The 15,235-nt window shown below is 48.1% G+C and overlaps 1 long non-coding RNA gene across 1 annotated transcript in view; it reads right to left on the minus strand.

Annotated features, from left to right (window-relative positions):
- The window catches only part of LOC142829696 (uncharacterized), a 60,604-nt gene extending 51,637 nt beyond the window's left edge, over positions 1–8,967 (minus strand). The window contains exon 1 of the long non-coding RNA XR_012904430.1: positions 8,649–8,967. This is a non-coding gene — a long non-coding RNA (uncharacterized LOC142829696). The remainder of the gene's footprint in view (positions 1–8,648) is intronic.
- Positions 8,968–15,235: the final 6,268 nt, after the last annotated feature.

A 15,235-nucleotide genomic window follows, 5' to 3' on the forward strand; every position in this document is an offset into this window, starting at 1 on the left:
GCAGCAGGGCCGGGGACAGAACCCAGGTGTCCGGGCTCCAGCCTGGCACTGGTCCTGGTCTCAGGCCGAGCTCTTATCCCTGTGCCGGGCCAGATCGCCCCCTCCCTCCATGCCAGGGGGCCTAAGCCGCGGCTGGAGCCACCCCTGCTCTGGGTCGCTGCCAAGAATAAAAGGGGGGGAAGGGGAGCACCACAAAAAATGTATTGCTTGGGGCTGCAAAAAACCTAGAGCCGGCACTGGGTCAGGGAAGTGTCTTTTACAATCCCTGTGAAAATTCAAATTTGGCCAAGTTATAAGCCTGGGGGGGGAGGAGAATCACCAATCTCACATACTCAGACTTGCTAGACCTGTGCTGCTAAATTCCCCCAAAACTCCATTTGCACTGAGTGGCTATAAGAGATTGAACTGAACTTCAGTGGCAGCCCTGGGCTGGTAATAGCTGGGCACTGGAACAGAGAGCAGGGATCCTGTCTCTCCTGTCAATGCCTCCCCACAGGCACCCATGCAGCGCAGTGGGAACAAGAGCCTGACCTGGGGTGGGGGAATTGACTGGGACCTGAAACCAGAGACGGGAGGTAATCCTGGGACTAGCTCTGCAAGGAGACTGAGAATGGGCCTGGAGGGGGAGGAAGAGACTGGCTTGGCCACAAGACTGGGAAACAAAGGGCAGAAGAGATTGAGACTGGGAGCCAAACAGAGAGGCGGGGACTGGTTTGGCAAGAAGTCTGGCTGGGAGCTGGCAGAGCTGAGTGGTCTGGGGCCAGATGGCTCCACTTCCAGGTTTCAGTGAGCATGGAGGGAGGGGTGACCATTATTGCCAGCTCTAGGTCCCCTGTTAGTTCCTCCAAGCCATACCACTCAGGGAAGGGGGCTGCGGGAAGGAGTGGAACCCCCCCCCCCATGCTCACTGGCACTGGGAGAGCAGAGAGGACTGGGACCAATGAATGCTGGGGAGGGGGCAGACCCCTACTGCTGGTGTCAGGCCCCTGGCTCCTGTGGGGCCCCAGGCAGTTGGGCAAACCATCCCTAGGAAGACACTTTTTTTTTTGCTTGCCAAATGTTAGTCCTATTCTACACTACACATCCCACCCCCTTAATCTAAGTTACACAACATCAGCTATGCAAATAGTTGACACACTTATCTCGTTGTCTATGTTGTAAGGTCAGCAGGGACTGCTCTCCTGTCAACTCCAGCTTCTCTTTTCATCGTTGTGGAGTACCGCGTTGACAGGAGAGCTTTCAGAGGTTGATTTAGACTGTCTAAGCAGACACAAAAAATTGACTGCCAGTGGATGGATTGCTGTTCCCACAAGTGTGTCTCAGATCCAGCTTGTGCTCCATGCACTCATGGAGGCTATAACAGAGTGCAACTCACCACCATGGCACCTCCTGCTGGGCACTCAGGGTTAGCTCTGCTCAGTGCTGGAGTGCCCTCTTCCAGCTGCTGTTGCACCTACTATTACCTGTTAATGGCTCCACAACCTCGCATTAGGATCCACATCTCTCCTGGGCCACAGTGCTCTTCCCTCCAAATACTGCCCCAGGCAGTGCCCCCACACTCTGGGGTCCTACCCCTCAAGGAACCCCCAAAACCTTGCTTCAGTGACCCTACTACCAGTCATCATCTAACCCCTTACCTCAGGGACAAACTGCAGTCTGACATGGCCACTCATCATTTGGCAAGATGGTGTTGACCTGTTGTCTTCTCCTATCCTGGCTGCCACCCTCAGGCCCTACAGCCTGGGAGGGGTGAGGTAAATTCTCCCCAGCTCTGCCTGTCTTTCCCCAGCACCATGCTGCCTCAGCAAACCACTAGTTTCCCTAACAGGCAGGTCCCTCCTGTTCTACAGCTGGAGCAAGAGTGTATGAGAGTCTCTCCAGCCCACATTTATATAGCCTCAGCTGAGCCCCAATTGGCTGATACATGCCACAGCTGCTTGCTCCACAGCGCCAGCCCTCTACCATGGCTGGATTTAACCCATTTCAGGACACCTCATCACAGATATATATAATCTGAATCAGCACAGCCAGCATGTCTTTGGGGACTGCTGCTGCAGAATAACACCTCAGCACAGACGCACGCATGCACCCTCCAAGCGCACCCACCACCAGAGCTAACTCTGACACTTAGGCTGTGTCTAGACTGGCAAGTTTTTCTGCAAAAGCAGCTGTCTACACTGGCCGCTTGAATTTCCGCAAGAAAACTGACTTCCTACTGTCTGAAATCAGTGCTTCTTGCGGAAATACTATGCTGCTCCCGTTTGGGCAAAAGTCCTTTTGCGCAAAGCTTTTGCGCAAGAGGGCCAGTGTAGACAGCTCAGATTTGTTTTGCGCAAAAAAGCCCCGATCGTGAAAATGGCGATTGGGGCTTTTTTGCGCAAAAGCACGTCTAGATTGGCACGGACGCTTTTCTGCAAAAAGTGCTTTTGTGGAAAAGCATCCTGCCAATTTAGACACTCTTTTCTGCAAATGCTTTTAACGGAAAACTTTTCCGTTAAAACCATTTGTGGAAAATCATGCCAGTCTAGACGTAGCCATAAAGCAGGATAAACGGTGAGGAATAAAGAGCAGTGAAAAATAACCTTGTGAGGGAGCTGGGGGGGGGGGACCCACCACTCTTCTAAGAGTCCAATTAGGTGAGCTAAGGTGGAAGTAATGGGCCTTGCATTCACTGTGCAAACCATGTTTGAAAGAATTTGAAATTTTTTTTAAAAGTGCCTCAGACATTTCTCTCAATGAGCAATCAGTACTTATGGCTCTTTTAATCTAGGTTTCTTTAGTGATACATGATCCCACTCTCTTTCAGCTCAATGATGGTATTTAATCCAGATGGAAACTGTCTGAAGAGTTCAGACATGACATCATGGAATCATGACATCACTGCTGAAAGAACCAATCCAAGAACAGCTAATTAATTACTTTTCCAGGGAGCTGTTATTTATCTCTGTTAAATGTTTGGGGCAATCAAGAATGAGGTCAATTTGGGCCCATAATTTAGGATTTTGAGAAACAAAGATCTATGCAAATGCTGCCATGGATTTTTCTTTTTCATTTAAAGGAAATCCATTGGTTTTTTTTAATGTAAATATAGCTTTCAGAAAGAGCCAGGAGGTGAAACTGATTGTAAACCAAAAAGAAACTGACTAGCTTGTGTTCATTGTCCAAGCCGAGTGAAGTGCCTAAAGAGAGCAATCAGCACTAATATAGACAAAAAAAAAAAAACCTGGGCCTTAAATCTATATAACATTCAGTCATCTACATTCTTCTAACAAAACAGGTAGGGAAATTTGTGTACAAGTACGATTGCTCACCTGATATTGTCCCTCCAAATGTCTGCATGAGTCTTTCATTTACATTGATAAACGAGTCTTTAAAATCACCAGATTAATCACCTTCCAATGTATTTATCCTAGAGCAGTAGTTCCCAAACTTTTTGGCATCATGCCCCCTTTTTGATTTTTGAGAAACCCTCATGCCCCCCCTTCATATCCTTACAGGGGAGCATGCCCCCCAGTTTGGGAACCTATGCCCTAGAGAAGTGTTCTAAACATGTATCACAAGTGCTCTGGTTTGCTACCATCATTCTTCCTCACTCCTAACCTCTCTGCCTTCTGCTGCTTGCTAGAACCACCTGAGTGCTGTCCCTTTGGGTATGTCTACACTACCCCCCTAGTTCGAACTAGGGGGGTAATGTATGCATACCGAACTTGCTAATGAAGCCCGGGATTTGAATTTCCCGGGCTTCATTAGCATAAAGCCGGCTCCGCCATTTTTAAAAGCCGGCTTGTTCGAACCCCGTGCCGCGCGGCTACACGCGGCATGGGCTAGATAGTTCGAACTATGTAGCCATTCCGATCTATCTGTACACCTCGTTCCACATACCCTTTCTGGTTCAGCTGTTGCTTCCGAATTAGAACAGGTTCATTTTGAACCTGAGTAAGAGCCATCAAATGGTCTAGGGGACAACCACCAGCCTTTGAATTTCTAACCTTTGGAAGCTTCCCTGCACTGGTATGCCCAGCTGTTATCCTACCCCACAAGAATCCACACTGGAAAATACCCTCCTTTATTATGCAATAAATCAGCAAGACAGAAACAGATCAATTACTCGTGCATCTCCAAACATTCAGGGGGCACTCCCCCAGGACAAGGAGAAAAACCTTTCGCTTTAGAAACAATTCTGCCTCCTCACTAAGTTTTCTAACCTCCCCTTCCTCTTTATATTTGTATGGTTTTATCGCAACAAAGGTTGGTTACGGGCATATACTCTCCCCTCTACTATTTAGCTGGAAAGGAAGAATAGGAGATGTAAGGAGTGAAATGAAGGAGATGTTGGCCATGCCATAGCAGCCTCCATGCCACATAGCTGCCACAAGTCCTTCTGCTTCCCCTCTATCGGGGTGGGGAATCTTTTTTGGGTCAGGGGGCTGCTGACCCCCAGAAAAGTCAATCGGGGGGGGGGGGGAGGATTGCACATAAGTGAGAAGCAAAACCAACCACTCAAACAAAAAACCCAAACCCTCACTGACGTGGCCCCTGACTGAGAAGGAGAAAGACACTCCCCACATTCCACTCACACAGAAGAGCCTGGGAGGGTCAGCCTCATAGATTTTGGGTGCTACAGCCCCACGATGCGGTGGTGGTGGGGGGACTGGAGCGCTAGTGCGGGCTCCCCAATGTTGGAGGGGAAGCCCTGAGCCTCGAGGGCTGGATCCAGGCATGTTGGGGACCGCATCCAGACCTGGGCTTTAGGTTTCCCACCCCTGCTCTATATGGGTATGTCTACACTACAGTGTTAATTCGAGTTATCTTAATTCGAAATAGTTAATTCGAATTAGCTAATTCGAATTAACACGTCTACACACAAAATGCAGTTCGAATTAGCATTTTGCTGATTCGAAATACTGCATCTACACTGACTGGACACAGAATCGGATTTAAGGCCAGCCAGAACCAGGTCCAGCAGGGCATCAGGTCAGGAGTGTCTGTGTGTCTTAAAATCAGGAATAAGGGATCTTTTGGAAAAGGCTTTATTTTCCGAAAGATCCCGTCTAGACTGGCGCTTTTCTCCGGTACAGCCCCAAGCCGGAAAAAAGCGGCAGCCATGTTTATACAAATGAAGCGGGGGATATTTAAATCCCCTGCTTCATTTGCAATTCCGACTTGTCTCATCTGCATCCCTTTTCCGGAAAAGGGGTGCAGTGTAGACACAGCCCAGGTGTATAGCTCTAGTTGTTATTCTTTCCATAACAAGAGAGAGAGAGAGAGAGAGAGAGAGAGAGTTGGATATAGAACTAAAAACCACACAAGCAGAGCCTCAAACATCACCTGGGTGAAACAGTCAAATCACTATATTATCTCCTTGAACCATCTCATACAAAACTACACTGTTATATTCGGGTCCCCTGTGCTACCATGGGGGACATTTTAATGGACAGTCAGAAAAATGCTTTAAAACCATCTCTGAGAGGTACTTTACACAGAAGACAGGCTGATGTGTTTTAGTGTCATTGCAATGCCAACTTCCCTCCCTGGATTTAGGTAGGCTTGGGGCAGAGGGGCCAGGTCTGAAATGTTTTTTAACACTTAAAATAAATATGTCAAATATTACAGGAAAAGCAAATTTCAGGAGAAAATAAGAAGTTGGTCAAGCCTAAAGGAATAAAAAATCTGTTCCCCCATGACCATTTTTAACATGCTATATTTCAGTCCTACCCTTCAGGGTCCCATGCATTGTAATGGGTTGCAGCTCTTGACCCTTCATATCTGTGCAAGGTCTATGGTCCCTTATTCTGTAGCAGCTGAGAATGTCACAGTCTTTAATGCCCAGCTATGTACTCTAACCACTAGATCATCCTTCCTCTCTCCCTGCACCCATCTTGCAAACAGTAGGATGAGTCCTAACAGGAAACCAGCAGTGCCATTCTGTGGATCAACTGAAAAATACCTCTGTCCCTTCTTGGGGAGACCCTCTCTTGTCCTATATCAGCTGTCCTGGGGAGTCTCCTGGGGCTCAACTTGGGACTGTCTGTCACACCCGGCAGCACGGAGCCAATGCTGTCACCTCCCTTCCTCCAGCCAGCAAGGACTTTGTGTTCTAAAAGCTCATTCTTTCCATGGTGTAAAAAATAAACTAACACGTGTTTCTCCCAAACACAACCGGTCTCCACAGCATTTAAATCAGGCTGGGTTTTAGTTTTTGTTTGTTATATATTTGAAGTCTTTTTAGGCAGGAAAGGGCTACAATGGGCCCAATTCTGCAAGGTGCTGAGCATCTTCAAGTCCCACTCAATTCTTTAGGCAATCAGAACTGACTCCAGCCTGATAGTTGAATCCATGTCCTCTCAGATTATCAGTCTCTCTCTCTCTCTCTCCCCCTCCTCTGCTTCTCACCCCAAGGGAGTACTTATCTGTGAATGAGAGGAGAATAACTCTTTGCAGAATGTTTCCAAACTCACACACAACTAGCATTCTGAATGGATTTATCATGCTGGCTAAAAAGATCAGGGAAATGTATGTCTGTGTGTGAGAGGTGGGGGGGGGAGTAAGGGTGGGGGTGGGGGGGACGGAATTTCAGCAGCCGTGCCTCCTCTCAGTGGCTGCATGCACCAGGAAAAAAAAATCGGATAGAGTAAAACTTTAAGGGAAGCATGAATCGGTTCTTCAGAAAAACAAGGCAGTGGTGCCAACTGGAAATGTTTGCTTTGGGGGTGAGCTAGAAGGCTGGCGTCAGTCAGGGCAGAAGACATGCCAGCGGAATGTAATACTGGGAGGAAGCAGCAGGTCACTCAATCACTGGCAACGTGCCCGGGAGCAACTGGATGCCTTCAGATTTTTGTTTTTCTTTCAAGGCAAAGAGAAGCCTGGCCGTTTGGGGCCAGGGAGGACACAAGGTGTGTTCCTGCAGGGAATACCCTGCGATCTATTCTGCTGCACAGTCACAGTACCTGCCAGAGGACAGGGCCAGATTCTGATCCCAGCCACCTGGGTGTAAATCCAGAAGTCAACGGGGTATGAGTGTCCTGGGCCAGTTTGCCAGGAAGTGGGCAGCCAGTGGGAGAAGGCAGAGCTGAGGGCAACGGGAAATTAGAATGGGTTGTCAGGCTGCCGGTGAAAACACTTCCTGGGGATTAGATACTTTTTTCCATCCCATGTGCTAATTACCATCAACAAGATGCAGGCACTGAAGAGGTGACTCCAGCTTTTATTTTTAGGAGGAAGAGGAGGAGAATGTTGTTGTTGCAAAACAGTTGAGAAGTGGGCAGAAGAATAACCAGGTTTTTTATTTCCCCCCACTGGTTAGCACAGCTTGCCCCAACAAACAGAAAAGGCAAAGACTTAACGGACGTTTTTATTTCCTCATCTGCATTGTTCAAGGGGTGTGCTTTATGAAAAGGAACGTGCTAATAGCCATAGAAAAGGTACAGTACAGACAGGCACAATTCCCACCCATGTGCCAGTCCTACTTGGAGGGACAACCTTTGGGGAGCTGGCAGGGAGCTGTCCATTCAACCCATGGTTTCTTCTAGTGAGGGAAAACTATGCTTTGTCTGGCTGAAAACTATGTCCCGGTCACCTAAACATGATCCAATTATTTATTTCACAGCCCTGTTCACCTTAGGATCTGAGCACTTCCTGCCAATTAAACATTTCTCTCTCTCCCCTGCTTTACCTGTGTGAGAGAAAGCTTAAATAGTGAGTAGAACACATGGGCGGGTGAGCATAGGTGGAAGCTAGGTCAAAGCAAGGAGTTGGCCCTGATCTTCAGAGGCAGTTCCACAGTCTAGGTGCAGCGCCTCTGAAGCCTGTCTCCTGAGTGCACAAGTCTCCCCATCCTTGGCCAACAGTTTCACTGTTCCAGTGGCGCACAGCTGTGGAGGGAGTTTGTGGGTATGGCTGGAGATGCAGTTTCTGAGAGCCCGTCCCATGAGGAGCGTGGGTCCCCCCTCAGGCATCTTTTCACAAGCCTAAACAAGGTCTTTTTTTTTTTTTTTTTTTTGTAAACCTTTCCTCATACAAGTGGTGTCCTCAATGTCATTTAACTTCTGCAGCCCTCCTCTGGTCTCTCTAGTCTGTCAACATCTTCCCAAAGATTGTGACATCCAGAACTGAACACAGTATTTCTACAGATGTCTCTCCAGTAACAAGGAGAGCCAATTACCTTCGGAGTCTTATGTCCAACACTCCTATTAACAAACCCCAGAGGATTAGCTTTTCTCACAACTGCACTACATTGTTGGCTCATATTCAATTTGTGATCCGCCATAACCCCCACATCCTTTTCAGCAGTACTGCCTAGGCCGAGGCACCAGACTGGGGGGAGGGAGGGAGAGGGCACCATCATCCTCCCACTTTTTACTATCTGTAAGGGTTAACAACGGTGGGAGAGGATAGACAGGAGCAGGTGGGGGGAGGGGTTGGGAGAAAGAAGCAGCACAGGAGCAGGCCCTGGGGGAAGAGGCATTGTGGGGGCAGGGTTTTGGGAGGTGGGTGCAAAAATATAGTCTTGGGAAGAAAGGCAGTGCAGTGCAAAGCCTCAGGGGTGGTGTGGCGTCGAGGGGGGGGGCAAGGCGATGGTTCAGACATTTGTCCCCCCCCCCCCCCCCCCACTTTAAGGTGCTTTCTCCATTCCCGGCTTAGTCACTTACCCCCTGTTTTGTAGTTTTGCAATTGACTTTTCCTCTTATTCTGCATTTCTCTTCACGGAACGTCAGCTTGTTGCTTGCAGACCAGTTCTCCATATTCCCACACTCCTTTTGAATTCTAATCCTGTCCTTCAAAGTATTTTTCACCCCTCCCAGCTTGAGGTCAGCCTCAGTTTTTATAAGCACACTCTGCACTCCATTAGCCAAATCATTAATGAAAATGTTGACTAGTGCTAGACCAAGGACAGAGCCCCCGGTAGATGTGTCCTCCCAGTTTAATGGGAAACCATTGATAATGACTTGCTGAGTGTGGTTTTTTAATCCGATCTGCCTCCACTACAGGATGTATTTGATTTTTATCACACATACATACACATTGCCAACCTTCTATCACACAAAACCGAGCACCCTCCCCCACCTCTCCTCTGAGGCCCCGCCCCTACTTGCTCTCTTGCCTCTCCATTACTCGTTCTCCTTCACCCTCACTCGCTTTCTTTGGGCTGTGGCAGAGGTTTGAGGTGGAGCAGGGCTCTGGCTAGGAGTGGGACTGAGCATGAGTGCTTTGGGGTGCAACAGGAGGCTTTGGGATAGGGCCAAGTCTTGGAATTCAGGGGATTATTGGTTTTAGCCTGGGGGTACAGGCTCTGGGGTGAGGCCACAAAGGAGGGGTTCAGAGAGCAGTAAAGTGCTCCAGCTAGGGCAGGGGGTTGGGAGTTGGGAGGTGGGGGCTCCAGCTGGGGGGTGTAGGCTCTGGAAATGAGCAGTTTGGGGTGAAAGAAGGGGTTGGGGCAGGGGACTGGAGTGCAGCAGGGATGAGGACTCTGGCAGGGGTGCAGGGAAGAAGGGTGTGGAGTGCAGGAGGGGACTCAGGGTCAAGGCAAGCGGTACAGGGGCTGGGGTCCCAGCAGAAATTACCACAGCTCCCAAGAAACAGACACCAGGTCCCTCTAGGTGCATTTGTGGCCGGGGAAGCTCTGCCCTCATGTCTGCAAGCACTGCCCCTGCGGCTCCCGCTGGTCATGGCCACTGAGAGCTGTGGAGCTGCCACATAGGGTGGGGCAGCACATGGAACCTCCCTGGCCACCCCATGTGCCTAGGGGCTGCAGGAACCTGCACTAGTATCCTTAATCCAGTTCCCTGCTACACCACCAACCAGACTTCTAATGGCCTGCTCAGCACCTCTCACCAGAGCCATTAGGTTTCCTTTCCGGCTAGCATTCCGGTCAAAAACTGGATGCCAGGCACCTTTAACACACTCACACTCTGATGGGAAAAGGCAGGTCCCCCCAGTGCAAACACAGAGAAAAGATCACATGAGATATACCCACTGGACTTTGAATTAAATATGACTAAGTTTGTAAAGCTCTTAGCTAACTGCAGGCCTTGGCCTCTTCCAGTCTCTGCTCCATGAGCCTGGTGCTGATAAACTTCAGTGCTCACACCCCATATGCAATTCCACATCTGAAACTGGCAGCTGATCAAGCTGTTGAGCATCACTGTTCAGGCTTGCACTTCACTCCACACGTGAAATCTATTGCAGTTCACCCCTCCTCTCACTAGAGTGGCTCAAAGGCCCTTTTAGAGTGTCTGCTCTCGGCCATACTTTCACTACTTTCCCTTTACATTACTTTCCTTTGTTGGACCCTGATCCTGACGCAAGCTCCATTCACTTGCATGGATCCCTGTAGGTCGCTGCAGCCTTTCACTGACTCTCCTTATTTGTGTCTGTTTTAAAGGGCAGTATTTTGGGAGGAACGATGGTCTGACTGTTAAAACGCTGGACTAGGACTTGGATTGAATTCCCAGCTCTCCCAAAGGTGTCTTGTGACACCTTAGCTTAGAAAAAAATATCTCTATGCCCCAGTTTCCCATCTGTAAAATGGGGATAACAACACATTTTACCAAATGTTGACAGTCTTTCCTATATAGCTAGGGTGACCATATTTCCCTATGCCAGATAGAAGACACCTGATAAAATTGCTCGGATTTAAGCAAGTGCAGTGGCAATCAATCAGAATTATGAAGTACAAATGTTCAAAATAAGATTAAGTTGACTGAGCTTTAAAAAGATACACAGCATTATTATAAATAATAATAGGTAAAAAATTAAAATATATACTTACAATTAAGTGGTTTTAGAATCACAGTGGAAAGGACCTCGAGAGGTCATTGAGTCCAGTCCCCTGCCATCACAGCAAGACCGAACACTGCCTAGATCATCCTTGTTATATGTTTATCCAACCTGATCTTAAATATCTCCAGTGATGGAGATTCCACTAGTACCCTAGGCAATTTATTCCAGTGTTTAACCACGCTGACCATTAAGAAGTTTTTCCTAAAGTCTAAACGAAACTTCCCTTGCTGCAATTTAAGTACATTGCTCCTTGTCCAATCCTCAGAGGCCACGGAGAACAATTTTTCTCCCTCTTCCTTATGACACCCTTTTAGATACTTGAAAACTGCTACCATGTTGCCTCCCCATCTTCTCTTTTCTAAACTTAACAAGCCCAATTCTTTCATTCTTTCCTCATAGGTCATGTTTTCTAGACCTTCAATCATTTTTTTGCTCTTCTTCAGTTTCTCTACATCTTTCTTGAAATGTGGTGCCCTGAGCTAGACACGAGACTCCAATTAAGGCTTAATCAGTGCAGAGTAGAGTGGAAGAATGACTTCTCGTGTCTTGCTCACCACACACCAGTTAATGCATCCCAGAATCATGTTTGCTTTTTTTGCAACAGTGTCACACTGTTGACTCATGTTTAACTTGTGGTCCACTATAACCCCTAGCTCTCTTTCAGCAGTACTCCTTTCTAGACAGTCATTTTCCATTCTGTATGTATGAAACTGATTGTTCCTTCCTAAGTAGAGTACTTTGCATTTGGCCTTATTAAACTTCATCCTGTTCACCTCAGACTATTTCTCTAGTTTGTCCAGATCATTTTAAATTATGACCCTATCCTCCAAAGCACTTGCAACCCATCCCAGCTTGGTTTCATCTAGGGTTGCCAGGTGCCCGGTTTTGAACCTGACAGTCCAGTATTTGAGCTTTCTGTTTGGGAAACAAATTGAGAAAATAGAAATGAGAAAATAGAAATGTCCAGTATTTTCTAAATAAGATGGAATGTAGATTGTGATTTAATGTAAAGTGTGTCGGGTATTTTTGTTGAAACCATCTGGCAACCCTCGTTTCATCTGCAAACTTAATAATTGTACTCTCTATGCCAATATATAAATCACTGATGAAGATATTGAACAGAACCGGTCCCAAAACAGACTCCTCTGGAATCCTACTTGTTATGCCCTTCCAGCATGACTGTGAACTGTTAATAACTACTCTCTGAAAATGGTTATCCAGCCAGTTATACACCCACCTTATAGTAGCCCCATCTAGGTTGTATTTCCCTAGTTTATTGATAAGGAGGTCATGTGAGACCATGTCAAATGCCTTACTACACTCTAGGTATACCATGTCCACTGCTTCTCCCTTATCTTCAAGGCTTGGTATCCTATCAAAGAAAGCTATCAGATTGGTTTGCTCTTTACAAATCCATGCTGGCTGTTCCCTATCACCTTATTATCTTCCAGATGTTTGCAGATGGATTCCTTAATTACTTGCTCCATTATCTTTCCTGGCTCAAGTTAAACTGCCTGGTGTGTAGTTTCCTGCGTTGTTCTTATTGCTTTTTTTATAGACGGACACTATATTTGCCCTTTTCCAGTCTTCTGGATTTCCATGATTTTTCAAAGATGATAGCGAAAGGCTCCTCTATCAGCTCCTTGAGTCTTCTAGGTTGCATTTCATCAGGCCCTGGTGACTTGCTGACATCTAACTTTTCTAATTTTTAACTTGTTCTTTTTTTAACCTCTAAACCTACCCCATTTCCACTAGCATTCACTATGTTAGGCACCCTGTCATCATCCATCTTCTTAATGAAAAGTACCTGCCTTGTCCTCATCTTGCTGTCCAGGAGGCAGGACGTGGGGGAATGGGTCTCTAGGAAGGTCTAGTTGGGTGTACTGAGCTGTGAGGTAGTGGGAAAGAAATGTGATTTGGGGTACTAAGGAGTGGAAGTTCTGGGCATCTGGGGTGGGGCTGTGGGCAGGAGTGATGTGCAGGGAGCTGTGCTTCTGGCAGAGCTCTGGAAGGCTCTGGCTATAGGGAGTTGGGGGATGTTGAGTCAAGGGGCTGTGGGGCATAGCATGGCCCTGCCCTCAAGGGAAAAGGGCTTACTGGCAGTACAGGCCCAGCCAGGCCCCTGTGTGCCTGAGAACTGCCAGTTTGTAAATAATCCCCTTGCACTGGCCACCGGGGGGGAGGAGAGGGGCTGCTGACCCTTGGCAGGTGCTACCACAGAACGGCACTGTTGGGGAGATGGGTGGGAGCAGCCAGCGATGGGGGCCGCATGGAAACAGGGCTGCCGGGGGAGGAGGAGAAGATGGGAGCTGTAGCCAGCAGCAGGGGATGCCAGGGAGTAGGGCTGAGGGCAAAATGGGAGCTGCAGCCAGCAGTGGAGGCTGCCAGGGAATGAGGCTTCGGCCTGCCAGTGTGGGCTTCCTAGAAAAGGAGCTGAAGGTGGCAAGGGGCTTCAGTCGGGTCATGGGGGACACCAGGGAACAGGGCTACTGCCCCACAGTGGCAAGAGGCTTCATCCCAGCGCAGGGGCTGCCTGGAAATGGGGCTCCTGAGAGGGGTAAGAGAGAGGATAGGGGCTGCAGCTAGCAGTGGGGGAGCCAGAAAAGGGGGTTTCAGCCCTGTGGCTGGGGGCGCTGGGGAACGGGGCTTCAGCCCTGCAGGGGCACCGGCAGTCGTGGCTTCAGCCCCATGTACTGGAACTGCTGGCAGATGTTCCCCCTTCTTTAGGGTGCTGAGGGGGAGGAGTGACCCACACCCCTCACTCACCCCATACGCCCCACCCTTCGCTGTATCCATACAGGCTACCAGTCACCAACTACCCGGTTTCTATTTTTCTCTCTCTGCACCCTGCCTGACTCGAGACACCACGTGCTGGTCTGCCTGCCACAAACAGGAGGCTGCTGCAGCTGTGCAGACCGGGGGACTCGAGGACCTGCAGGGGAGTGCAAATACGGAACCGTTAGACTCTTTTAAAAAAAAAAGTCGGAATGCCTGGAAAAGAGCTTAAATAAGAGACAGTCCTGGTAAAAACCGGAGGGTCACCCTATATATAGCACATGCCCTCAAGAATAAGGGTTCTCTCTTGCATGCTTATGTGGAGCAACCTGCACAAGAATTCTGATTTGGGCCTCTCTGTACCACTGTAACACAAGTCAGTTATTGTACTGTATTTGTTTTTATTGAAAAAGCATCATGAACAATATGCTGGGAACAGGGTAATATAAACATGATTTTACATATTGATATAATAGCCAAGGTTTCTGACAATGTGCCCCAGGGAAAAATGCTTTCTCAGTCTCTCTCTCTTGCCTTTTTTTTTATTTTTTATTTTTAATACTTTGTGCTTGTGAACAAGAATCATCGCAGCTGGGCATCATGAATCATAGAAGATTAGAGTTGGAAAAGACCTCAAGAGACCATCTTGTCCAACCCCCTGCTCAAAGCAGGACCAACCCCAACTAAATTATCCCAGCCAGGACTTTGACAGGCCTTAAAAACTTCTAAGGGTTCCACCACCTCTCCAGGTAACCCATTCCAGTGCTTCACCAACCTCCCAGTAAAATATTTTTTCCTAATATCCAACAAAGACCTCCCCCACTGCAACTTGAGACCATTGTTTCTTGTTCTGTCATCAGAGAACAACCTGGCTCCTTCCTCTTTGGAAACCTCTCCCCCTCTTCAGGTAGTTGAAGGCTGCTATCAAATCCCTCCTCCATTCTATTGTTCTGAAGCCTAAATAAGCCCAATTCCCTCAGCTTCTCCTCCTAAGTCTTATGCTCCAGCCCTCTAATCATTTTGATTGCCCTCTGCTGGGCTCTCTAATTAGTCCACATCCTTTCTGTAGTGGAGGGGCCCACAACTACCTGCAGGATCAGGGCCTAGGTTAAGACAGACGACAACAAGAAATGACAAGCACTGACTAGTGGAGGCAGGAGCAAAGGGACGGCAGGTAGATGAGAGTGACAACAGTGAAATTAGCCGCGAGTCGATTGTAGGCGTCTCAGAAATGGCACTCTTTATCTTGTCATGGAAAGGGAAGATCAACAGTTTCACAGTGAGGGTAACGAGCCATTGAAACAACTTACTGACAGCTGGGGAGGATGCGCTTTCCCTTGATGTCTTTAAATGAAACCTGAACGTCTTTCTGCAAGATACAGTCTCACTCCGCCACAGGACAGACGCTGACACGGGAATCACTGCGTGAAGTTCCATGGCCTCCATCTGATCATCAGACTAAATGATCAGAATGGGCCTTTCTGGCCATCAGAATCTATAAACCTGTGAACTGACAGGCTTCGTTGGAGAAAACGAGGAAAGACTTGAAGGAGGAGAGGGAGGAGGAATTGTGGCCAAAGCCAGGGAAAGGGCTCTGGGCACACGCAGAGGAACGTGTGACATAAGGGATGGAGACAAGTTGAAAAGGAGGGTGACGTTAAAGCAAGAGGCGAGGGGAAAG

The sequence above is a fragment of the Pelodiscus sinensis genome, chromosome 5 (genome assembly GCF_049634645.1).
Source record: "Pelodiscus sinensis isolate JC-2024 chromosome 5, ASM4963464v1, whole genome shotgun sequence".
NCBI classification, from domain to species: Eukaryota; Metazoa; Chordata; order Testudines; family Trionychidae; genus Pelodiscus; species Pelodiscus sinensis.